This window comes from Silene latifolia, chromosome 9, assembly GCF_048544455.1.
Source record: "Silene latifolia isolate original U9 population chromosome 9, ASM4854445v1, whole genome shotgun sequence".
In the NCBI taxonomy this organism is placed as follows: Eukaryota; Viridiplantae; Streptophyta; class Magnoliopsida; order Caryophyllales; family Caryophyllaceae; genus Silene; species Silene latifolia.
In genome coordinates this window covers 94,249,522-94,276,814 of record NC_133534.1, presented here as the reverse complement: position 1 = coordinate 94,276,814, position 27,293 = coordinate 94,249,522, and the positions used below count along the sequence as shown (strand labels likewise).

General features: G+C 41.1%; 1 long non-coding RNA gene across 1 annotated transcript in view; it reads right to left on the bottom strand.

The window, feature by feature from the left end:
* Window positions 1-1,480: 1,480 nt before the first annotated feature.
* Window positions 1,481-27,293, bottom strand: part of LOC141598210 (uncharacterized) — a 52,989-nt gene continuing 27,176 nt past the window's right edge. The window contains exons 2-3 of the long non-coding RNA XR_012523329.1: window positions 1,711-1,771; window positions 1,481-1,562 (exon numbers count right to left, since the gene is read on the bottom strand). This is a non-coding gene — a long non-coding RNA (uncharacterized LOC141598210). The remainder of the gene's footprint in view (window positions 1,563-1,710; window positions 1,772-27,293) is intronic.

The window sequence follows — 27,293 nt, the reverse complement described above, 5'->3', positions numbered from 1 at the left end:
TCCTATCACTGAAGATCTCCAGGAAGATTAGCTAGTATAGGTCTTTGATCTAATAACAGTATCTTAAGTAGTAATATTGGGAAGATAAAGTTATAGCTATTTCACCTATAACTTTACTTACCAAACTTAAGGTTATAGTCATTCCTACTATAACTTTGGGTTGCATTTTAAAGGCACGATTTTAATAATTTTAAAATATATTTTTCAAAGCTTAAATCATAAAATCTTTAAAGAAAAGTGTGCTTATAGTAGAGCGAGATTTGGCACATAATTAAGTCGAATGAGTTTGAGGTTATCCTATTGATTAGTAAAACAACTTATGAGTTGTCATGCTATCTAGGGTTTTCCTTCTACTCTTATCTAAACCCTAATTATCTAACCTAATATCTTACCTAGGATTTCGAGTTGGGTGCCCGGCCTGTGAGCCGTTTTTCCTCCTTGTTCAAATACTCCTTGTACAAGTTAGGGTTTGGAATAAATCTAGTGATAATATTTGTTTAGAGATTTGTTATCTCTTTTATATTATTAAGATTTATTCTTTCCTATCTTTTAGGATATTATTGTTGTAAAGATAGAAGAATAAAATTGAGTAAATCTCAAGGTTAATATTTGTTAGAGATAATCTATCTCTTTATATTATTTGATTTATTCTTTCCTATCTTCTAAGATATTGTTGGATTAAATATAGGAAGATTAGATTGCTTTCTTGCTCTCTATTTCACACGAGATCAACGGATATCTAGGGTTTAGGTAAATATCTTAGATAAAATATTTGTTAAAGATATTTTATCTCCTTATATTTATTCCATATCTTTTACTAAGATTTTATTAGAATAAATAAATGGATTAAGATCTTTTTCTCACTTAGATAAGAATTAAAGTAGATCAAAATAATATTTGTTAGAGATTTCTTATCTCCTTATATTATTTTTATTCTTTCTTATTTTCCAAGATTAAGGAAGATTTGACCTAATCTCCTTCTTGCCTCTCACGACACACATACACGCCATCTAGGGTTTTATTCCTAAGTCTATATCTCCTCTCTACTATAAATACAAACACTTATTCATTCTTTCAAATCACTTTTCAAATACTAGTTGGAAAGGCGTGCTACGCACGCGGCATCCAATTTTTAATTTTTTTTCAAAATGATAAAATTATTCAAAGACGTCATACACAATGGACACATGCTTTATCTAAACATCATGAGTAATACATAGAGTACATGTGTGCGCATTCTCGATTATACATATGCTTCTATTTATACAACGGTTTTATGTAAAATACACGATACATTTATGTCGTCGCTTAAGATAAGTAGTGTCTACCGTGATGGCATTAGCTGACGGTATTTACGCTTTAGCACATACATATGTTTAAAATATTCTAGGTCATAGTAGACGAAATCAAGAACATCAAGCTCATTCATCTCACAAATAAATTGCATCGCTTGGCCGATGCAATTTTGATGGAATGAATTAATATTGAGATTTATTTGAGCCTTGTAAACAACATTCGTTGTTTTGTATTCAGATATGTCCACGAGACGAGATACCTTCGTCCTGACAGAAAGTAGATTGCCAAGAGTAAACGTTTGCACTCACAATCTCCCATCAATATACAGACTAAGAATTATTGACGCAAAATATGTAACATACTGAACCATCTCACGGCAGAATAGGTTACTAACGAAGAATACATGGATATTACCTTACTCACGACCGAGAGGATTTGTGTCTCATACGCAAAGGTAAATACCATCGTCATAAACCTGTAAAAATAGGACAATGATAACCATAAGTGTGAAACACAGACATTGCGCAACACACTATAGAAGTTTCCCATAACGCAAATTGTTAGAGATAATTATGAGCAAGAGTTCCTCTTAAGCATACAGTAGGGTGGAAAGCATTATCGTACTTTGTTTATAGTTCATATCTCAAAATGCTTTAACCCGTAAAATATAAATCAACAAACTAACATGTGGGTGAAGCGATGGCTTATAATCTCACGTCAGAGAACATTATATTTGGCACAAAAATTTAAGGTCATGATTGAATCTTAAGCCTTATCAAAAGTCTGATTGATAGGCGAGTCATTGTATATTGGAAATTGATGTAAATTTACCTATCACAAAACAAGACAAACAATCCAATCGGGTCTTTGCGTCAATTAAAATTCCCAAAGCAAGATCTCCCCTAATATTCTAACAATGAACATTAAACTGGAGTATAATACACGTTAATTCGTACATTCAAGGACAACAAACGGGAAAAAGTTGAAAATAATCGATTGATATGGCGCTCTTATATCAGGATACAAAAGTAGCTAACACAAACAAATTTAACGCACGAGCTCTTCATGTCGAAACTCACCAAGCAAATACCAGCTAATCTAAGGCTTGAGGAATTCATTTGTATGTTGTTAAAGAGTTTTGTCCAAGGAACAGCAATGAAGTTTTGGGAAAAGCAAACATGTACATGTTGAAACACAAGAAACAACAAGTTAAAAAAAACTTGACTGTTAAACCGAAATACAGACAGATTGTGACTAATGCATAATGCATGGATAATACTGTTGGAGTAGTGTCCTCCACAATAAGTGCGTTTACATAATAAATCTCGTAAAATGAATATCAGGGATTTATTTATTTATTTGTGAGCTGGTCATCGTTAATCGGTAATGATTGGCTGACTAGAGTTTGACATTACTGTCGTGTGACGGCGGTGATCAGCTGATCCCTTTAGGTCACACTTATAGGATGATGCCCAAATTGGATAAATTAATTATTTGTATGAGATACGATATAATTAATTCTTTGTATTAATTGACTTTTAATAAGTCGTGTGAATGTATTATTTGATGACGGGTTACGAACTCGGGCCAAGAGGATTTATTATTTAATTATGTCATAATTAATTAATAAATATAAATTAGAATTTATTAATTAATTGTTAATTAATTAAATTTATACGATATATGTATAAGTTTTGAGGTAAAGATAAATTAGCTATTTTAATTTACAAGAGGTTGTAAAATTAGCTAAATGGGGTAGTATTAACACAATATATGTTGATAAAATGGTATCATGATTACTTAATAGTTAAGTAATCATTAGTGGTTAATTTGTATTATTTAACTGTTAAATAATTAAATTAATATTTAATTATGTAAGATAGTTAAATATAAGACTTATAAGCATTTGTGGGACAAATGTCGGAAATCGAAATGGACCAAAATATTACATGTGGGTTGATACTTGTATAAGATAAGTGTTATTACATGTGGCATAACCCACTAAGAAATGTTTAACTCATTTCTTTACATTTTGTTCTCTATAAATACCCCACTATTTACACTCATTAGATGATGATTTTGGAGACCAAAAAAAACCTCAAAATAGACCATTGGTCGTGCCATATTGAAGAGAAAAAGAGAAAGAAAAAAAAACCTTATTTTCTTCATATTTTCTCATCAAAAACTTGATCAAATTGTGAATCATCATAAAAAATAATTCACTAAACTATAATATACATAAACTAATATTATTAGTGTAATAATATTACATAGTATACAAGGTTATCCTACTAATTATCTAGTTAGTAATTGTTAGGATTTTTGGGTTTAATCTTGGGTGCATCCAAAGGAGATTACCTATTTTGGTAATTGTGGTGTATTTGGAGGATCATCCATATTCCTATAGCTCAAGAACTAAAAAGGTAGGAGACCTTTGTAGTGCCTTTACTTGCCTTAAACCATTGTAAGGATTTTTGTCTTCAGATGGTTTTATATCATTTTTTTATATTTTTATTTGCATGCATGTAGATTTAGACCATATTAAATTAATTTGTAATTTTAATATCATAAGATGAGTATTAATGTGGTCTAATTGACTAAAAAGTGGTATAAGAGCAATGTTAAATACATGCATGTTGTCTTAAGACGATTTTAGTAATTTATGAGATAAATTAATAAAATTGATATTATGTTACTAAAATTAGTTTTATCACATAATATGGTCTTGCATGTAAATAATCTAGTCTTAGGATGATATGGGACGAAAATTTGATTTTTGTTAAATTTTTCCACTTTTTATAACTTAAAATGGCATAAAATTGAGTAAAAATGCATTAAAATTAATTATGAGTTAATTAAAATTGATTGCATGTTAATTTTATGCATATTTATTTAGAAATAACCACATGCATGTTCTATTTATGAGGTAAGTAGATACTTTAGATTAATTTGATTAATTTAGATAGTTTATTGAGTTTTATTTGATAAAAATCGGTAAATAATGGTTATTTTGTAAATAAATATTGATTTAAATTTAGGGCTCGAAATTTCTGAATTTTTAGCTCCTGGAAATTGTTCCAAAATGTACAAAAATTTATTTTAAGTCATTTCAATTTTATGGTTTGATTTAGAATTAAATCGTAAAAATTGTCGCTTTACCGATTAAATTGTGAAATCATTTTAAATAAATTTTAAAAACAAAAATTTTCTTTTGCATGGCATATTTGGTGTAAGACCAGAATGTTCATGGCTTTGAAATTTATTTTTCCATAAATTTTTAAATTAAATGGAATTTTTGTGTGATAATTGTGAATTATTATATCATTTTTGTCATAATTGTGTTTTAATTCCCATATAAATTCAAGATAATTGTTGAGAATAATTATTTTGATATATGACCAGATTAGTATGATGAGTATGTATTAAAATTGTTTTAAGAATTGATTATGAATTTTTATTGGTAAAAATTCCGTCAAAGCAAGCTCAAATGATCGTTGTTGGTAAGTTGGACGATTTGGCATGTCATTTTCCATAATGCATTTTATTATTCATTTGGATGAATGTTTTTTTTTTTTGCATTATAATAATGTAATTTTTCCTAATATGGCCATAGGTAGAAGTTGGTATTTTCCGTAATGTAAAGGAATATCGACTTGTTTTATAATAATTGCGATTTCGTATCGTCTACTTTGTAATTAATTAATAGTTTTATTTTAATTTTATTAAAAATTGTATAATAGGGTATTGTTATGTAATTTAATTATTAGTAATTAGATGAAGTATCTAAAGACGGATTTTCATGAAGACGGTGTTTTCGGAAAGGCGTTCCGAAATCCTAAAGAAGAAGGCCAATTTATGAAGACTCAAGGGACCAAGGAGTTGGTTTCCGAAGTATAATAATTTTAGTTAATTAGATTAACTAGGTGGCCATATTAGGACTTGTTTGTTTTAATTCTTTTATGCATTCATGCCAAATCGTCACTACATGTTTTATTTTTGTTGTTATCGATTTAATTGTCGAGCATTCACCAATTTAGTTCACTTAAAAGTGATAGACAATTAATTTGATAAGATCTCTCACATTTGTTTAAAATTGAGATTAAGCCTTGCCAAATAATAGCACCTATGAATCCCTTCTTCATTAGAGGTAGGTTCGGATCACCGAGGTACACTCTTTTTACGTTGGGTAAGTAGGGTAATAAAAGTTATTACACGTGAAAATTGGTTGGACTCAACTGGATAAATATGGGCTGAATCGGTTCACCGTGCCCATATTTATTCTGGGGCTAAAAGATAGATTTTAAGAAAATCCGTCAACCAAGAGTTCTAGTAGTAGAATCAGTCAAAGTTGTTGACTCACCAAATTTATATAAATGTGGGTTGAATTGGTCCACCGTGCCCGTGTTTATATAAAATTGGATCTTGGAATCATTTATATAATTCAGTGGGAGATCATTATATAAATGGGAACTTGTTAAATAGTTTCACAAGTTAAATATTTCTAGACGATAAATGTTAATCTTTCCTTTATTTCCTTTGTAGTAATCACGATGACTTCTACTAGTGAAACCGTCACCATAGCTAGAGATTCATGGCTACGTTCTTTTATGGACAAATATGTTTTAAAAGCCGACGGTAGTAATTTTAAATATTGGGAGGAACAACTTCGATTAGCGGCCGCAGGTGATGGTAAATTACGCTACCTTGTCGATCCCTCTCCCCCCTTCGCCTAGTACTAGGGCCACTGCCGATGTAAGGGAGGCTTTTTCAAATTATCAAAAGGAATCCACTGCAATAAAAAAATATTTTGTTTTTTTCAATGGATCCTGCTTTACAAAGGCAATGTGTCAAGTTTCGCGATGCACATGAAGTATTCTCGAGGCTTTCTACTGTGTTTTCTCAAGCCCCGATAATAATTCAGTATGACACCGTTGTTCGTTTCTTTGAGGCTAACCTCAAAGATGGTCAACCTGTAAGTTCACACGTACATAAAATGATTGAGTACGTGGAAACTTTAGAGGGGTTGGGATGTAAAATCCTCGATGAACTAGTGGTGGACCGAGTGCTCCACTCTCTCTCTCACGTCAAAGGATTTACCCAATTTAGGGTAAATTATAATATGACAAACATGAGAAAGAGTTTACATGAGCTCCATTCTCTACTTGTACAAGAATAGAAGGACATGGGATTGAGTGGGAGTACAAGGAAACATGTGCTTGCGATTAACGTGAAGGGGAAGAAGCAGTTTAAGAGGAACGCAAGTAAGAAGCCCGTTCAGGTGGAGGGCAAAGGTAAAGCAATTGCGAATTGCTCTACCAAGCCAAAACCTATAAAGGGTAATCCTCTTAAGGATACTTGTAATTATTGTAATAACAAGGGACATTGGAGACGTAATTGTACAAAGTACCTGGATGACATAAAAGCTGGCATTGTGAAGCCGACATGTAATTTCTCAACTGAATCTTTTATGATAGACATAAATTATGCTTCAAATACAACTTGGGTATTAGATACTGGTTGTGGTTCTCACTTGTGTAATCATTTGCAGGGCACTAAAAAGCATAAGAAAGCTAAACAAGGGTGATGTCGATCTCCGAATGGGAAACGGGTCTAAAGTAGCTGCCGTCTCAGTAGGAACTTATGTACTTAGTTTAGCTTCGGGGTTGGAGTTACATCTTAATAATTGTTATTTTGTACCAACGCTATCTAGAAATATAATATCCGTATCTGTGTTAGACACAGAAGGGTTTTCCTTTGTAAATAAAGACAAGTGTTGTACTTTTTCCCTTAATGGGATTGTATATAGTCAAGCTATTTCAATCAATGGTATTTATATTCTAGATACTTGCAACGATGTTTATCATTTAGATAATAAAAGACTCAAAACAGGTGATCCTGATCAATCTTATTTATGGCATTGTCGATTATGACACATCAACGAGAAGCGCATTAAAAGACTAGTGTCGACTAGTGTAATTAAACCTTTTGATTTCAAATGATTTGGTACATGCGAATCTTGTCTTCTTGGCAAGATGACTCGTTCACCTTTTCTAGGAAAAGGATCTCGAGCTAGTGAGTTATTGGGTTTAATACATACCGATGTATGTGGCCCAATGACAGTCACTACTAGAGATAATTATGACTATTTCATTACTTTACCGATGACATGAGTAGATATGGGTTTATCTACTTAATGAGGTATAAAAGTGAAGCTTTTGATAAGTTCAAAGAGTTTCAGAATGAAGTAGAAAACCAATTAAATAAGAAGATTAAAGCATTACGATCAGATCGTGGTGGGGAATATTTAAGCAGTGACTTTAAAGATCACCTTAAAAACTGCGGTATTGTATCTCATTTAACTCCTCCTGGCACACCACAATTAAATGGTGTGGCTGAAAGGAGGAATCGAACTTTATTAGATATGGTTCGATCGATGATGAGTCAAACAGAGTTACCTAAGTCATTCTGGGGTTTTGCCATTTTATCTGCTATACAATCACTTAATAAAAGTCCCACTAAAGCAACTGACAAAACTCCATATGAGATATGGAAAGGGAAAGTCCCGAATCTGCGATACATGAAAGTATGGGGTTGTGTTGCTTATGTCAAGAGCAAGTCTGATGATAAGCTTGCACCTCGTTCTGAAAAGTGTATTTTAGTAGGCTATCCTAAGGAAACTTGTGGATATTACTTCTACAATAGTAACGAGAACAAAGTGTTTGTGGCTCGTGAAGCTGTCTTTCTAGAAAAAGAGTTTATTTCTAGAAGACAGAGTGGGAGAAAATTTGAACTTGACGAAGTTCAAGAGCCACAAACTGATTTGACAATACAGGAAGATGTTCCTTCTACGTCTGAATCAGTTATTGTTCCCTCTAAACCTAGGAGGTCAGAAAGGGTTAGTCGCCAGACTGATAGATACCTTGGTATTATCCTGGAAGATGGTGACCATTGATACCCGTCGTTGTGAGTACCAAAAATAATATTTATAATACCTATTAAAACTAACAGAAGCTAGTGGTAACAGGGTCGAACCACAGAGAGGCAGATGTAATTATTAGTTATCTAATTTAAGTCTAAGGTAACGAATGTGGGGGTTGAGTTGATTTGGTCTATAGCTAAAACAATAAAATACAATAAACTAAATAAACGGATGAAACAGATATTAAAAAGGGTGCTAAGGATGGTCGGTTCACTGTAGTTTCGGCGGCAGCAAACTAGGTAGGTCTAAAACAAACACGTGAGACGGGAAAATAAGAGGTCCTCTCGGTCCACTCTTACAAGTAACATCTTTCGATCTCGCTACAAGTCCCTAATATCACTAATACTAACTTTCGTCCTGAAAAGTGACTAAAAGGCTAAACTAACTTATCTTCCGATCTCGTTAATCTAGTCGTCTTAATTAGGTAGGCTATCTCCCTTCCCTATCTTTCGATCTTTAGTGGGTCGGTCAAAGCCTAAACATTCAACTAGTCGCGTGCACTCGATTCGTCAAAAGTAGAAATTAAATTAATTAAAACGAAGCATATCTCATGAGGCCAGTCGATCGACCAAGGTAGGCGGTCGATCGACTGTGGCGCGATTCAGGGTTCCCTGTTCTAATGCCGCCTACACTAAAGATTCCCTACATTCTAGCACATGGTATTTAGCTACTCATGACTACGATAAAAACAACAATAAAATTGATTAATAAAACTACTGAATTCATGCTTGAAATAATTGAACAAACAAATAGCATAAGATGATGGTTTCGGCTTTGGGAAACTAACTAGCAATTCCTATACTACGAATGAAATAAGCAACGAGACAGAACAGAAGAATACCGAAAGGGAATCGCAGGCAAAGATCCAGAACCGAAAGCGAAAGTAACTGTCTTGAACACGGAATAAAATTTGGAACCCTAATTCTCAATGCTAAACTAAAACTGAATAAAAACTCGACAAAAGGGAACTGCCTTATGCTGAAACAAAAGCTACGTTATATAGGAATACAACGTAGTTCTTATTTCCTAAAACCTAATACAATGGGCTTCAAACTTCTCGATCTTTTAATTCATGTCTGAAAGAGCGTCTTGGTCGATCGACCATACAAGGCAGTCGATCGACTGCTCTTCGCTGAACAGTAGCTACTGGAACTCGTGGGTTGGTCGATCGACTATGGGCATCGGTCGATCGACTGAAGTAGCTGATATTTGACTTCTAACTTCTCGTGGATTTGTCTTTCGGGCCTCGAAATGCGCACCAAGCTCGTTCCTTGAGCAAATACTTCACGTCAAATGAAATGCAAGATACTCGGGGACGGATTTGGCTCAATATCTACTCATTTCCGCATAAATCTGCAATATTACATAAAAATACGAAAGTAGACGAAATGGGGCAAATAGTAGCATTAAACCACATAAATGAGCTCTGAAATGCGTGTAAAATAGGGTGTAAAACATCATATAATTGACACGCATAAAACTTCCCCAAACCAAACCCTTGCTTGTCCCCAAGCAAGAACTAGACTCGATCTTAAAACCTAATGGAACGAGTTCAATCTCAGAGCGAAATGCACAAGTAAAACCTAAACCATTTTAATGCAAAAACCACAATCAATTAGAAATGTGAATCATGCAAACGAGTTATGTAGTCGTCAAAAACCGCTGAACCGTCAACTATAGAGACTTATCAAATTGGACTCTCACGGGTCGCTCAAATCACTCAATAAATACAGGTGAATATATGTGAAAGATAGAAAGAATTCATTTTGTTAGTGACACTCACCTAACTACGACCTAGAAGAACATGCCTGCAATATAATATGAAAGTAATCTCTACAACCGTACATATGCATTCCAACCGAACAAATGACCATAACACATGCCGAGGTAAATAAGGGATATGTGAGGTAATGGGCAGGAAAGGCAAAACATTTATGGGAATGTGGGGGTACAGGTGATCAAGCTAGTACCATAACAAAACCATATGACAATATCCACTTCTTGCTCAAACTTCAATCCACACGGTGCTATAGCAAGCACAAAACTCACAATCTCCGAAATAATCAACTCCCCATAAGATACAAATGAAACATGGGAGCAAAAATCGCCATTTGAATAAAGACTTGAATCATGCGAATTGATTTCTTTTCTTCTCGGGCATCGGTCGATCGACCAAGTAGAGCAGTCGATCGACTGCATTAAACAGTACAACACTCTCTTTTTCGTTTTCGAATCATTTTTCTTCTCTTTTTTTTTCTTTGTTCCTTTTTTTCCTCTTCCATTTTCCCAACAACATCTCAAAATGAGCATATGCCACCAAAAACGTAGTAACAATCCCAAAAACTAAACTACTAGCTTGACAAGGGCAGGCTAAATGTAAACGGGACAAAAAGGCTATTTTTGGCAGTGTGGGGCTTATGGGTACGATGAGAAAAAGGGGACCTCTACCACATGTGTCAACAAACCACAAACCGAATGCACACAGGTATTAAGCAGATTAAGTTCATATTTATGTAAATTAATGAAACATGTCTCATAAGGAGTAACTACTCACATCCTAGATAAACTGGTCATAGATGACACCAGTTATAAGCTCTAACAACTCATAAAATGATGTAGTTTTCCAAATTTCTAAGTCAAGTCCAAAGTCCAGCAGGAAATATAACGAAAACTCGTAGACTACGCAATTGATTATACTAATAACATGTCAATTAGCAAGGCTTAGGCGATAAAACAGATGCAAATGCAATGTCATCATTGAAATATTACCGTTCCGACTCAACCTATATGCTAAAATAAACGTGCATTTTTTGAATTTTTCAATTTTTTGAATTTTTTTTGTAAATATGGAGAAATTAAACAACAATGCAAGACAAAATGTAAACATGAATGCAAAAACATATGAAATGCAACGCAAAACCCTTCCCCAAACCAAATCGCACAATGTCCCCATTGTGCAAAATCATGTAATGAAGAAAAGAAAAACGGGAATTTGCCAGAAAATTAAGTAAACAAGACATGAAGTGAAGACATGGAGACTCACAAGACTTTAAGTGCAGCAAAAGGAAACCTCCCCAAACCAGCGTGAGCTAGGAGGTTTCAGTAGCCAGCAGTGCTACTAATAGGTACCTGAAAAGACAACAATACCACGCATAAAACCGAGAAAGCAGAGTGGGAGCGGTAATTACGTGCATAAGATGAAGAAATTGAAGAAAACAAAATTATGTCGGAAAATAAAGAGGAGGAAAGACTCCCTCAATTCCGCAAAACGACCAAACACAGCAGGGGAAAGGTCGTGAACAGGTACAGCAGCGACAATGGTCGATCGACCATAGCAGGCAGTCGATCGACTGGAATGAAAAGGAACAAAAGCTCCTGGAATTCGCACCTCAGTCGATCGACTAGGGTAGGAGGTCGACCGACTGGAAATACTGCTGTAATTTTCTAATTTCTTTGAATTAGCTCGAGAACTTGAGCTAATATGGTCTATAAACCTGCATACACACATAATAACGCGCCCAAAATTGCGCAAAAACCCAAAGCAATAGTCTAAAGTATATAAAATCCTAAGCAAACTTAAAATGCGAAGTCTCGCGCACACAAAACAATAAAAAGTTCAACGAAAGCAATAAAGTGTATAGTTTATGAAAAAGTCTTAATCAACTAATAGTTGATCAAGAATGGCCACGGAATGGCCCACTTGGTCGGCTTCTGGCTATAAGAGGTAGCCTCAATAATGCTCATCTTCTCAGTTGCACTCTTCTCAGCTCCAGCATTCGCAGAACTCAACGGATCAACATGTCGGACATCTTCCCATTCAATTACCTTTTCGAACTCGTCGGAATCTAGATCAGACTCCGTTGCTTTGACTGGCTCATCTTCGGGCTCCTCATCCGTGCCATAGCTAAGGCATCCTAGACCGCCTCTTTGAACTATTGGCTCCTTCACAGCTGGAGCAACATGCGGCTTTTCCTTCCCCAAACCAGCTCCTGCAATATCTAAAACAGAAAAATCTTCCTCCACTTTGCTCCCAGTCTGGGGCGGAGGTGTCACAACAGGAGTAGGGGTAGAGATAGGCATATCAGAAAGTATAAAATAAGATTTCTTTTCAGAAACCGTATTGCAAGTGACGGGCCACATGGGGTCTTTCTTCCTAGCTGTCTGAGCAAAGATAATGGAGTGCTTCCCTACCTTAAATGTCAAAGTACCCGAACCAACATCAATAACTGCACCAGCAGTGTGTGTAGATACCCGGTATCTGCTAAGACTCCACAAACACCCGATGATTATCGGACTACAACATGTTTTGGGATCGCAGCGTTTGATCGACAGTTTGTGTACAACTTTACGTCGGAAAACTTAAAACGATTTCAAAAACAAAACAAAACAAAACATTTCAAAAATACCTGGAGTGTTTAATGCACAACGAGGGGGTCGCAATGACACTAACTAGAGTCAAAACCGACACCGGACCAAAAACCGACTCAAAAATTCAAATCCCAACTCCAACAACGAGTCAAACCGAGTCAACCACAAAAACAAAATATCTTCAAGCCATCTATACTAAGTTTTCCCGGATTCATGTTGGTCAAGTACCAAACATGTTACTAAAAAACCTAGGATAGAACAAATCATGATTGCGTTTGTTGTGATAGTGACAACACAACTCGAAGTGCCGCGACGTGGCTCGCGCCTCTTTGAGTAGCCTAGGTGGCCACGTCGCTCAAAACTCACACAACCACTCATTCTCCTATAAATACCCCTCAAATTCCACCCATTTGAGACTTACTCGAGTGTCCGCCCCCTCTTTTCTCCCTTAAAATTCTCGACTCGACTTCTAAAGTCACAATCCGACGCGTGTTTACGACCTACCGATCGTAAACACGAGCCTTACACATTGTTTGGTACCGTCATCGTGCATTAAACCACTTGACCTACCACTTCGACCACTACACCATCACTAAACTTTTAAAACACTCTTTTTACTTACCAAAACGGTTTTGCTTCAACCCATTTTTCATATTTGTAATCGGTTTTTACCATTTCAAGTATTTTCGAAACCTTTTTGTTTCATTTCACATGTTTTAACCATAAAGCATTTTTCACCCTTGGTTCTTCATACCATGACGGTTAAATCCGTGTTTTGGTGATAATATTTGGTTAATTATATTTAAAAGGTATTTTAAAGCCTTTTATTTCATTTCTTTACATTTTCAAACAAACATATTAGTCACCAACACAAAATCATCCTTGGTTCTACATACCATGCTGGATTTTAACTCGTGTACGATGACGAGTATCGACTAATTACATTCAAAATGGACTTAAAACAATTAGTCCATAATCATTTTTAAAACTATTCATGTCAAGTGTGTCAAACCGAACCCGACACCGAATATTATCAAATGATGATGATTATTCGAGTCTAGTTCTTCAAATCGACAAATGCGGTCTAAACGACCCCTTCAATTCAAACCGGGTTCAAATACCCATTTTCAACATGTTTTATAACGTTTTCTAAAAGTCAGAATACGGCATACAACCGTTGGCTAACCCACGCCTCAAGCAAGCCTTTTCTTTCTCATTTTCAAAACCAGAGGGAGGCCCCTTACACCGTCGGCTGGCTCAAGCCTCTTATAGTCGTCTAGTACAGGGCCTGTTCCCTTCCAGCATTAGTCTGGGACGATCCCGACTCCGGTTAACCCGGATATAGGACGGATCAGATGACTATTCGATTATTCAAAACCATATTTGCAAAATGCCTTACTAAGACAAATGGATCATGTTATGCACCCTAAACCTAATACGGTAAATGGATGTTTAATTTCCGTCTTGCATGCAAATCAATCATTAATCCAACTCGATATCTTATAATTGATATTTGGATTAAATCAACCGACTTAGAAAGCTCTTACATGTTAGGTTTAAATTATTGGATGCGCATTCATGCATTTAAACCGTTTTATCAACTTTTGCATTCAACCAACCAAGATCGATCAGTAGAGGCCGCTAAACGCGGGCGGGATTAGGTGTCTGATTAAAGGGCTTCCCAATACGTACCTTCACCTCTTACTCAGAAACTTTGGATAGTGGACGACCTTATCCAGGGCGTACGAGAGTCATTCTAGAGATAGGATGCTAAAGAGGGACGATTTCCTTATCTTTAGTACCTATGTCAAACGCTGCTTTGTGCTTCGATTTGACCGAGGTATAAAGTGGAATTCGAACGGGTTCCAGGCATCTCACAAATGCTTGGTGGCGACTCCAAACATCTCTAATAGTTTCGAGACCCTTACCGAGACGAAACCGACCGATCTAAAACGATCCGGTCGAAGGCATTTTTACGCCGCCGAGCGTGGCTTTCAAAAGACCGCTATACGTCCACAGATTGGCTGGGCTTGTAGGTGGGCCATGTCCACAGATTGGCGACTCCGCTGGGGAAAACTAGGACACTTACGTCTTTGTGATCCCTAGATGGTGAGACTCGAACGAGGTCTTGGTTGGAATGCATTAATTGATATTACGGTCACGGTCGGGTTCTTTGTCCGGGCCCACAACCTAACCCTTTTCGACCAATTGGGTCGTCCCGTCGGCGTGATTTTTCTCATCCCTGCGTTTCGAATCCCGATTGAGTCAAGCATACCATTGACGTCACACATTTCTGTTTCGTCAAAGAGCTTTCATCACTTTCGAGCACGAGGCTAGGGCACCCTCCTTACACATTTTGTTTGGATTGGTATCCCTCTCGCAAATTGGGGTTTGATTGCTTGGTGTGTAACCCACCCTTCTAGGCCAAAACCCGGGTCAGCATGATGCATAATATAACGAACTGTGAGTGCTTATGTGCTATTTGATCATAAGTCCTTCCGTGTCATTTTCGAACTTTCAAAAACACCCTTTTTGCGCCGTTATAATGGCCATTTCAAACCTCGGTCTTTCGCCGACCGATGCACGCCTTTCTAGGCCGTCATAATGACGATTTTAAACCCGGTTTTGTATAACCATTTCAACACGCCTTTCTAGGCCGTCGTAATGACGATTTTCAAACCCGGTTTTGTATAACCATTTCAACACGCCTTTCTAGGCCGTCATAATGACGATTTTCAAACCCGGTTTTGTATAACCATTTCAACACGCCTTTATAGGCCGTCTTAATGACGATTTTCAAACCCGGTTTTGTATAACCATTTCAAATCACCTTTTTACGCCATTATAATCGTCGCGTCTAGACACGGATTTTAACCCGTTTCGCGCCGACAATGGCTCCCTTTCAAAACCCGAGAAAAGCACACACCCTTTTCTCGAGACACTTTCGAGATCCCGAGGACCATGCACCGTCCCCGAGACCTTTTCGAACATTTCAAACCCGATTTTCAAAACATACAATTTTGAATTTCAAATCCGTCTTGGGAAGCACCATACTGTTTTCCGGGCGACTCAAGCTCAAACCGTCTTTTGCAAATAAAGTTAAGACAACCCTTTCAACTGATCGACTTGCGGAGATTTCTATCTTCGGAAGCCACCGATTAAAGCGACAAATGAATCTTTTTGAAAATTTCTATTTTCGAAAAGTTCAGTCCACCATTCCAATTCCGCCTCGTGTATATCGAGTCAAAGCAAACGTACTTATGGGTCTTTACTTATGAGTCGTCTCACCACGAGACCCGTCCATTGGCGTCGCGCCGTCATGATTGGACTCGTGTCAAAGGTTCGGTCAAACACCGTCACGTCACAAATCGAGTCAGCACCGAGGGACCACACACGGTCACCCCGTCTTATTGAGTCGATCTTTGTCTCGTCCTCTGTGTTGTCTGCGTTCAGTCTTGGAACCGTGTCGGATTGGGTTGTAATGTGAGCCGTTTTTCTGCCTCAGAGCCATGGCCCCGTCTTCAACTTCGTCTGTCAACCACAACAACAATGATAACAACAGAGATGTCACAACTGATCAGCTAGCCAGCCTGCTTACCGCTCTTAAGGTCACTCTGGATCGCGTCGAGACACGTATCGACACCCTCGAGAAAAAGGAAATTGGGGAACACAACACCCCACCTCTGACTGAAACTGAGAAGAGGCTTAAACTCTTGGAAGATCAGCTCCTAGCCCGGGGTAACAACATCCACCTTGAAAATAACCGACGGTTCGAACCTGTCGGGGACCAGTTACCTGACAACTTCACCCTGACTGATGTGCCTAAGTTCAAGGGAGTGGAGGACCCACTCAACCACATCCGCGCTTTCAAAGACTACATGGCCGTTAAGGGGGGTCAAACAGGAGCTCTTTACCTGGATCTTCCCATCCTCTCTGGACCCGATTCCTCGCCAATGGTACTAATCCTTGGATCCGAAAAACCTAACCACTTGGGATGAGATCGCAGTTGAGTTTGCTAAACAGTATGCCGACAACGTCGAAATCCAGGCCAACACCCGTACTCTCGAGGTGCTAACCCAAAACGACAAGGAGGGGTTCACTGAGTTCCTAACCCGTTGGAGGAGGGTGAGTACTCAACTGGTCAGTAAGCCGAGTGAATCAACTATGGTGGAAAAATTTGTCAACAACCTCCGCCCGGTTTATGCCAACCTACTGAGGTATCAAAATATCAAAACTTTTCAAGATCTGCAGATTCTGGGGACACGTATTGAGGACGACCTCCGAAAGGGTGTCTTAGCAAAGACCACTGGCAGGGGTTATCAAGGATCCACCTCAACCGGATCTCGCCCTTACGGTCAGACAAACAAGATTGATGAGGTCAACCTCGTCGAACCATCTGCCAAGAAAACTGAACGCCCCCAGAGAGTGTTCACCAACATAGGGTCGACTTATGCAAGTGCCTTGAAAAGGCTCATAGACCAAGGGAAGTTACAACCGATCGGGCCCACCCCGGACCCGGCCGACGCCAAGAAATCCCGATTCTGGAACCCCAACGCCTACTGCCAGTATCATCGAGGGAAAGGGCATGATACCGAAAATTGCTTCAAACTCAAGCACCTCATTCAGGACATGATTGAGAAGGGAGATTTGCCTATACCCCCACCAACTAAGCCGAACAACAAAACGAATCCCCTGGGAATTCACGCCATCTCTGACGATGAGCCGACCCTAGACTGCTCTCATCTCATCTTACCGATTGACGACGAGGTGAATGTTCTGGAAAAGGATCCTTCAGACGGAGTGTTCGTGTTCAGTGCTGCAACTATGCTCACTATGTTTCAGCAAGTCGAAGAGGCCATAGCCAGCCTCTCTGAGAGAATCACCCGACTCGACGACGCCTATCGTCGACTCATCTTCAATCCCCCAACACCGCGTCCGAGGGAGAATTCCCCAAACATTCAAAACTATCCACCCCAGGATGGATTGCTCCCGCGACCATTCTGGCATAGACCTCACGAGAATCACCCTCAAAATAACTACCCTCAAAATAATTACCCACAAAATAACTACCCCCATAAAAATCGCCCTCACAAAAACATTCCCCACAAGAACTACCCACCGTGGAATACCCCTCCAAGGTATCCTCGAGACCCTGAAATTAACGGCATATGGCGGGATGATGTTGAGGATGTATATGTCATCCCGGGGAAGGAAAAGCGGACGAAGAAAATCGGACACCTCACCCGGCCGGACGTCCCTATCAGAATCCGAGCAACTCAACGGCCGTTCCAACAACGAATGACCAAATCGTCCCGGAAGCGGACACTCAACCAAAGGCTCCCGAGAACTCAATCCTGAGACAGCTCCAGAAAGCAAAAGCCGAAATCTCAATTTGGCAACTGATCGCAACGTCTTTTGAGCACCGACAGGCCTTACTGCAGGCCTTGGGAAAATTAACCGTGCCCTCCACCTCTTCCCCAGAAGAAATAGTGGCACACATGACTAGAGACGCTCCTGATCTGAGTAACCCGGTCGTCTTCTCCGACGAGGATATCCCCCTCTTCGGAGCCAATCATGACATGGCTCTGTACATCACCGTACAATGCCTCCAGAAAAATATACCAATGGTCCTCGTGGATGACGGTTCCGCCGTGAATGTCATTCCTCTCAAAACTGCCCACAGGCTGGGTATCAAGGAATCTGATCTAATCCCAACGAATCAAGGAGTACACGCCTACGACGGCACTAGTCGCAAGGTCGCCGGGCTAGTCACTTTGGCTGTCGCAACAGGGCCGCTGGAAAGGCAAACCAGTTTTCAAGTGGTCGACATCGACGCGTCCTTCAACATGCTCCTGGGACGTCCCTGGATTCACGCCGTCAAGGCGGTCACATCAACGCTCCACCAAAAGATCAGGGTCCCCTTCAACGAGAAAACGATCACGATCCCCGCTTCCCCAATCAAAGCAGTTATGAGAAGAGGGGTAACCTCCCAAGCCATTGAGGAGGACAACAATGAAATGTGGGGTTTCCAAGCCGTGAACGCCATAAATGATGAACCTGCAACCTCTGAGTGTGACCCGTTCACCAACCTCACGATCAACCATATCATGATGCGTCAGGGTTACTTCCCGGGTTTGCCGCTCAATCCACTAAAGGACCCATTGCCTCCCTTGAAACAAGCTAAGGTCCCCAACATCCCCTTTGGGCTGGGATACGAACCTACTGACAAAGATATCCAGGAGATGAACCTCCTAGTCCGAAAACGCAAGAAGCACGGGGTTATCCTCCGTCCCTACCACCTGACTCTCAACGGATACTTTGTCCCCGAGGGAGAGTCTGAACTCTACCACGGCTTTCCGGAGCCAATCTATGACTCTGTGGCCAGGGCTAGATACCCGGGAGTGGAAGTCTTCCAGGACTGCTACTTTATCCCCGACAACATCGAAGCGGCATCAACTGAGTCCAAACCGTCACCATGCCTTGACGGACAAGCTGTCACACTCCTCTTCGGGGAAGATAACATCAAACACCTCGACTATGAGGACATCATCAACGTCGCCCTGAAAGACAATCAGTTTGATCCAACCGCCTTGATCTCCGATACTGACCCGGAGAAAGCTACCCAGGGCTGGAGGAAAACCATCAAGTGGACCGATCGCCAAGGCCGCATTCTCAAGATAACAACTGGAGAAGGCCCTATGTTCAAGGAGGGAAGTGAGGAAGAGTCTGAGTCTGAGTCGGAGTCAGAGTCTGTCTTAGCTCCTAACACTCCAGATGTCCCAGTCAAGGTCCCCTTCCCACTGTTTTATCACAAAGTCGTGGCTGATTCAGAGGCTGAGTCTGCTAGGGTCACCCCCACTCCCATGAAAGGTGACAACCTGGAGCCTGTTCCAGGGGCCACTTCCTCTGTCGTGTCGCCTCTGACTGACCACGAGATGTTTGTCCTTTCCGAGCTTTTCGCTCGTGTCAACTTAATGAACGCTAAGTTTGCTTATGACTCGTCTCAATTTAACTACAATGCAATTCTGAATAATTATGAGGAATTTGACTTGAGTGACTACCCACCTCACTTAGCCAAAGAACTTGACAAACGGGAAACCAGAACCCCCATCATTGAGGAAACCGAGCCTATTAACGTAGGAAGCGACAACACACCTCAAGAACTTAGGATAGGGACAACCCTGGACCCCTCGCAAAGACAACAGTTCATTGACCTCCTCCACGAATACAAGGACGTGTTCGCCTGGTCTTACAGAGATATGCCTGGGATTGACAGAGAAATCGTAGAGCACCGGATACCCATTAAACCCGGGGCTAAACCTGTGAAACAGAAGCTACTACGGATGCGTCCTGAGTGGGCCCTAAAAATCAAAGAAGAAGTGGACAAACAGTTCAAGGCTGGGTTCATCAAAGTGTCTGAATACTCGGATTGGGTGGCCAACATTGTGCCGGTACCAAAGAAAGACGGAAGAATTCGGGTTTGCGTCGACTTCAGGGATCTGAACAAGGCGAGTCCAAAAGACGACTTCCCTTTGCCACATGTTGACATTCTGGTAGACAACACTGCCGAGCATTCTCTCTTATCATTCATGGACGGGTATGCCGGGTACAACCAGATTAAGATGGCTGAGGAAGACATGCACAAAACTGCGTTCACTACACAGTGGGGTACATATTGCTACAAGGTCATGCCTTTCGGCCTCATCAACGCCGGAGCAACCTATTAGAGAACCGCTACCACTCTCCTACATGATATGATGCACAAGGAGGTAGAGGTATATGTCGATGACATGATCGTCAAATCAAAAGAACGGGACGGCCACATCAGTGCCCTCCGGAAATTCTTCGCTCGTCTGCGGAAATATAACATGAGACTAAATCCTCAGAAGTGTGCATTGGGGGTCACCTCTGGAAAACTCTTGAGACATATCGTTAGCAAAAGAGGCATTGAGATTGATCCAACCAAAATCAAAGCCCTACAACAAATGCCTCGGCCTAAGAATGAGAAGGAGATTCGGGGATTTCTCGGTCAGGTCCAGTACATCAGCCGGTTCATTGCCAAGCTCACTATGATCTGTGAACCAATATTCAAGAAGCTTCGTGCATCCGATCACACCGATTGGGACGACGACTGTCAGAAGGCGTTCGACCGAGTAAAGGAGATCCTATCCAAACCTCCTGTCCTCATGGCACCTCAACCGGGGATTCCTCTATCCCTGTACCTGACTGTTACCAACACATCCATGGGAACAATGCTAGCACAAACAGTTGGCAACGAGGAGCGAGCCATCTACTACATTAGCAAAAAGTTCATTGAGTACGAGATGAGGTATACCTAACTGGAAAAGACATGCCTTGCCCTAGTATGGTCAACAAAGAAGTTGCGGCATTACATGCTCAGCTACACGGTCCACATCTACTCCAAGATGGACCCGGTTAAATACATCTTCGAAAATCCCGTACTAAACAGAAGGCTGTCTAGATGGACACTCATGTTGTCCGAGTTTGAACTCAAGTTTGTACCCCTCAAGGTTATCAAGGGAAGAGCAGTCGCTGCTGATTTCCTAGCAGAAAATCCCGTCAACGAGGATCCAACGACCGACACATGGTCACTTCCTGACGAAGACATCCTTTGTGCCGACTCCGACGCATGGGACCTATTCTTTGATGGTGCATCTAATCTGAGAGGCTTCGGGGGTAGGAATCCTTCTAATATCACCAGAGGGAGAACATGTTCCGATCTCGGTCAAGCTGGACTTCGCCGTCACCAACAATGCCGTTGAATATGAAGCATGTCTCATCGGCCTACAAGCAGCCATCACACTTGGCATCAAGAGACTGAGGGTCCATGCCGATTCCTCGCTCATCATCAATCAGGTATCCGGATCATGGAAAATCCGATCTGACAGCCTAGCTCCCTATCAAGCGAAGATCAATCAAGAGGCCGAGTTCTTCGACCAAATCGACTACTTCCACTTGCCGCGAGAGGAAAATCAATTTGCTGATGCCCTGGCAAAACTTGCCGCGCTCGTCAACATCCCCGACGACATGACATCGATGCCCCTATGTGTCGAAAGACAGAGCGAGCCAGCTCACATTTGTGCTATTATCGACGACGAGGAAAGCCATGATGAACCCTGGTACCAAGCCATCCTCAATTATAAAACCAAAAACGAATTCCCTCCCAACTCTGATCAAAGAGGACAAAGAACACCCCAAGGAATTCTCCTCCTTTGCATTGACCATCACAAAGCCAAAAAAGTCATGGGAGAGGTTCACGACGGAGAATGTGGCCCTCACATAAGTGCAATGATGCTTACACGGAAAATCATGCGGCTAGGTTACTACTGGACAACCATGGAAGCCGATTGCCGTAACTACGTCAAACATTGCCACAATTGCCAAATCTCCGCCAACATACAACACATACCACCATCCCTTTTATACACCATGACATCACCCTGGCCATTCTCAACCTGGGGCATCGACATCATCGGGAAAGTCAACCCGGTAGGCACCAAGGGGCATTGCTTCGTCCTCGTCGCCATCGACTACTTCACCAAATGGGTGGAAGCACAGTCATATGTAGTCTTGACCGCCAAACAAGTGGCCAAGTTCATTCAAAACAACATCATCTGTCGGTATGGGGTACCCCATGAAATTATCAGCGATCAAGGCTCTCACTTCCGGGCGGAAACTCAAGCTTTGCCGGACAAATATAAGATCAAACGGCATCGATCATCCCCCTACCGTCCCCAAACTAACTGAGCGGTGGAGGCAGCAAACAAAACTCTTGTTACCATTATCAAGAAAATGCAAGACGACTACCGCGATTGGCCGAGCAAACTCCCATTCGCACTCTGGGGATACCGAACCTCCATTTGAACACCGACAGGCGCCACGCCCTTCTACCTAGCATACGGTATGGAGGCGGTTCAACCGGTAGAATTAGAGGTCCCATCCCTACGCATCCTACTGGAGAGTCAAGTCCCTGAGGCGGAATGGACCCGTCGAAGGTACGAACAACTCACTCTTCTAGACGAATGGCGACTCAACGCCTTGCACAACGTCCAGCTATACCAACGACGTATACAACGGGCATTCAACCAGAAGGTCAAACCCAGAAACATCCAGGAGGGCGACTTGGTCCTCAAGTCAGTTCGAGCACCATTACCCGTCGATCCGTGGGGAAAATTCAAACCCAACTGGGCCGGACCATACCTGGTCAAGAAGATACTTTCGGGGGGCGCAGTGAGACTGAGTGACCTAGACGGGGAGGACTTTACAAACCCGACCAACCTAGACCAACTCAAGAAATACTACCCTTGAACCATAGCAACCAACAAACTAGCCTAGTTTTGCAACTAGCAACCACCTCAACCCTTTTCAAGTCAAGTTCCTCAATATGTTATGATTTGAAATTGCATGTTTTATCGAGTCTAAGCTGCGGCACCTTGCCCATTTCGAATGTCCTTTGATCCATCAAAGGCAACGTCCATTTGCACTACAAAAACAAACCCCCTGAACTACGAGCATGGTTTGATTTCACCTCTTCAGGTGGATACGTAGGCAGTCCCTCTTATGCCTGAGGGATACAACCACAAAACCCAATTCTAATTTACAAAACATTTCGAACTACGATCATGGTTTGATTTCACCTCTTCAGGTGGATACGTAGACAGTCCTTTCTTACACAAGAAGGATACAACCATCCCCCCCAATAAAAAAAACATCCCCATCAAAAAAGAGAAAGGGAAAACCATTCCCTTTCCCCACAAAATACAAAAATGAGCCTTTCTCCCTTTCCACAAAATACCACTTTCCCAAGTGAAAACGTTTAGGACGATTCAAATTGAATTGCCTTTACCAATGGATGGAAGAAACAAGCGTTCACAATTTTCGACACGAGCAATCCTCTTATTTAATTAATAATGGGAGGGATTACATTTTCAACAACAAATAAAGCTCAACGAGTCTACAACTTGTCAAAGCTAAGGCGTCCACTAACACGCCTCACATAATAAAACTAGCACAAAACACACAATAACTAGCTAGTACAACATAATAAAAGCTCACAACAATAATACAACATAATAATAGAACGGGTAATGGAGATCTTCACTCTTCCATTCTACCCTTGCCTTTTCCTTCGGGGTACATCTTCCCCTTGTTCTTCTTGTTGGCCCGCCTAGCATGGACTTCTCCCTCGGAACGGATCCTAAACAGATCTAAGACGGCGACGGCCTCCGGTCTAGCACAAGACCCCATATTTGACCCAAGGCGAGCCAATGCACGGCGGTCTCATCACATCGGGGGTAGCTCCATCAACATATTCCTCAAAGAAGGCACGGTTGGCCTTGCCAACCTCTCGATACTTCAAATCGACAATCTCGTCCTTACGAAATTTGGATCTCTCTTCCAAGGACGGAGAACGTGACCATTTGACATAAGCGGGAGTCACCCATGTCGTGGCAATGGGGTTTGGTACCTCCCAAAGGGGCCGAGCGGCCCACTACCTTTCAAAGAATTCCACGAGCTCGGAGTTCCGGAAAACATTCTCTTGGACAAGAGTATCTTGAGCGGGCACCTTTTGTTGACGCCCCATTTGCCTCATGAGCCTTTCGGGGTAAATGAAGGAAACAACCTTCAAGCCCACCACCATCAAAGAACGAGGACTAGCACCCGAAGCGGGCAACCTCGTGAAGGACCTCAAGTGCCACCACGGCACCACCCAACAGATATGAGGACCAGCCTCCTCCGCCAATCTTGTGGCCCAATAGACCTCGGTGGAAGCAAAACTATCCGGGTACAATTTCTTCCTCATGGTAAGGTGACGGAAGGAATAAGAAGAAGGATTAACCGGAGGCTCTACATACCTTAGCCTCTCCAATAGCCACACTTGGAGGATCCTTGGCGATCCAAAAGAGGAAGCTTCTCCACAAGGGCCATCCTTGTCCAAAACTTGGATAATCTCTCCAAGCACCAACCATGATGGATCTCTATCATGCTCCATTTGCTCAATCACATGGATAAGGGTCATGCTACCATGGCATCTCGGCCCCTCCTTCCTCAAGACATCAACAAAGAGGTACACATGGACAAGGCAAAATGCAAGAGCCCTTTTCCTAGCAACCTCCGAGGCATTAGCATCTAACCGATTCGAGAAGATGTTGATAAGAGCCAACATATCCACACCATGTGGAGCAAGAAGAAAGTTGATTTGGCTTGTTGACAAGCCTAACATGAAAAGGAATTTCTCCTTGTAGCACAACCGAGTCGGAGGAAGCACCGGAGCACAACCCGGCCACCCACCAATGGCTCTAAGTTCTTCAGCAAGAGGACAAATTTCACCTTTCGGGAAAACAAAAACATGATGCTTCGAATCCCAAAACTGAGAACATGCTTCAAGAAACGAAGGTTGCACCTTGACTTGACGAAGCACCAACAATTGACCAACTCCCATACAATCGAGTTGATACTTCTCGGGAGGCGACAAATCCCGACACCATTGTCGCAATGCATTCTCAAAAGCATCCATGAAATATTTTTGTCGAAGAAGAAGAGGTTTTGTAGAGATGTTTTTGTGTTTCGGATGACGAAACAATGAAGCGCAAACGTCCCTATTTATACAAAATGATCAGCGCATTTTTCAGGAAAAGAGGAGAGCTGGCTTCCATCGCCAAGCTGCTCGCGCCTCTTTCAGGCTTCCCCAGGATTCCCGCTGTTGACTTGTCTATTTCAACATGTGTTTTCTCCTGACACCTCAAACCTCCCGCCAGGAACCTCGCGCCTCTTCAAGATGATTCCGGGAAATTTTGTGTTTTTTCACACTCATATATTCTTGTTTTCGCGTTTTACGAAATCCGACACGGTTTCCATGACGCAGCTTTAAACATACGGATTTTTCTTTCTTTTTTTAAGGGGGGAAGGGCTAGTCGCCCCGATCCGCGATGGATCGTTTCCATGTCGATCGAAATTCAAAATTTTTTTTCGCTTTTTCGCAATTTTCCTAAAAAAAAAATCAAAATCGAAAATTGATAACACGACATCAATTTTCCTCAAAAATCCAAGCACTCACAAATTCGAGTCTTGACATCAAAAGCCAAATATACTCGTAAAAATCCTTTTCTAAAATTCTTTTCTGACGGTTTGAGTTTCATATTTTTTCGAGTCAATTTTCAAAATTTCGATGCAATTTAATTCACGACACGAGTTAATTGCTCAAATTTTCAGCAATTCCTTTGAATTCCGAACGTGACGATTTGTCACGGAATTTTCAAAATTCATTTCAAATTTCAAATTTTAACTTCAAGACATCTTGGTTAATTTTGTTTTCAATCAAATGCTTTTACGTGTTTGCGTTTATGCGTATGTGCTATCTATCGCATGTTTTCTACAGCTAACAATGCAGGAACTGGTGCAAAGCAAAAGGAGAATCAACAGCCGACAACGCTCCTCCGAAACACAACACAAAAAGCCAACAATCACAAAACAAACTACAGTCCAAAAACACATATATACAAACCGCCTTACGCAAAATACATCGACAAACGTCTATCATACAGACACTAGGCCTAAAACAAACGTCTATCATACAGACACAGGCCTAAAACAAACGTCTATCATACAGACACTGGCCTAAAATAAACGTCTATCATACAGACACAGGCCTAAGACAACGAACTGGGGGCTATCCGCCACCTACCGAACTAAGCACTCTCTATCCTCTCAAACGGAAAAGAAAGAGAGTAACATGGGAAACAAAGGAGCAACAGCGGAAGCAGAGGTGGTTACCATGACGGTAACAACTCGTTCCTGCTCCATGAGAAAAAAGAAGACAGTGTCTTGCAGACTTCGGATGATGATGAGGCCAAAAACCATGATGCGATGCACCATTCCGATACTGAACCCCACTCATCAGCCACCCTGTCTATGAGCCACAACGAAAAGGACAAACCGGCCATATCAGCCGCCTATCCCCCTCTACGGAAGCATCCTCCACCACCGCCTCGAATACGGCAGCCTCCTCGGCCACTACATCCCCTCCAGGATCGACTTCCTCCTCCAAAGACTCAACAACGGATCCCATCGGTCCCAGACAATACCCTGCGATAAAAAAAACAAACAAATAAAACGTCAGCCGAAATTTCGGCATTACGACGGCATGAAATGGATAAATCCAAAAACAACAGACTCAACCTGCAATACAAAAACAAGGGGCAATCCCGCCCCAAACCACTCACAAAAAAAAGACACAAAAACGACTCGCCCCTCTTTTCAAGCAAAAGACGAGTCAAAACCACAAAAACGGCATTTCAAGACCCATACAAGGTCTCTCAATAAACCAAAATACATTCCCGACACAATGGGGATTTTTCTACGGTTCAAAAAGGCAATTCACACGCTAATTTGAGACCAAACCGGTCAAAATTCAAAGACGACCGCAAAAGGCAAACGTGATTTTATCACGCCTCAAGGTGACCTAAAATACCAATAAGGTCCATTTCAAGGCAAACTGACTCAATTCAAGCCCAAACAGACGCTTATTTTGTCAGACGTAAGACCGTCGCAAAAGGCAAAAATTCACTTTTGCCCACAAACACCCAACGAAGGTCCTTAAATGGCAAACACGGGTTTTCCCAACTACAAT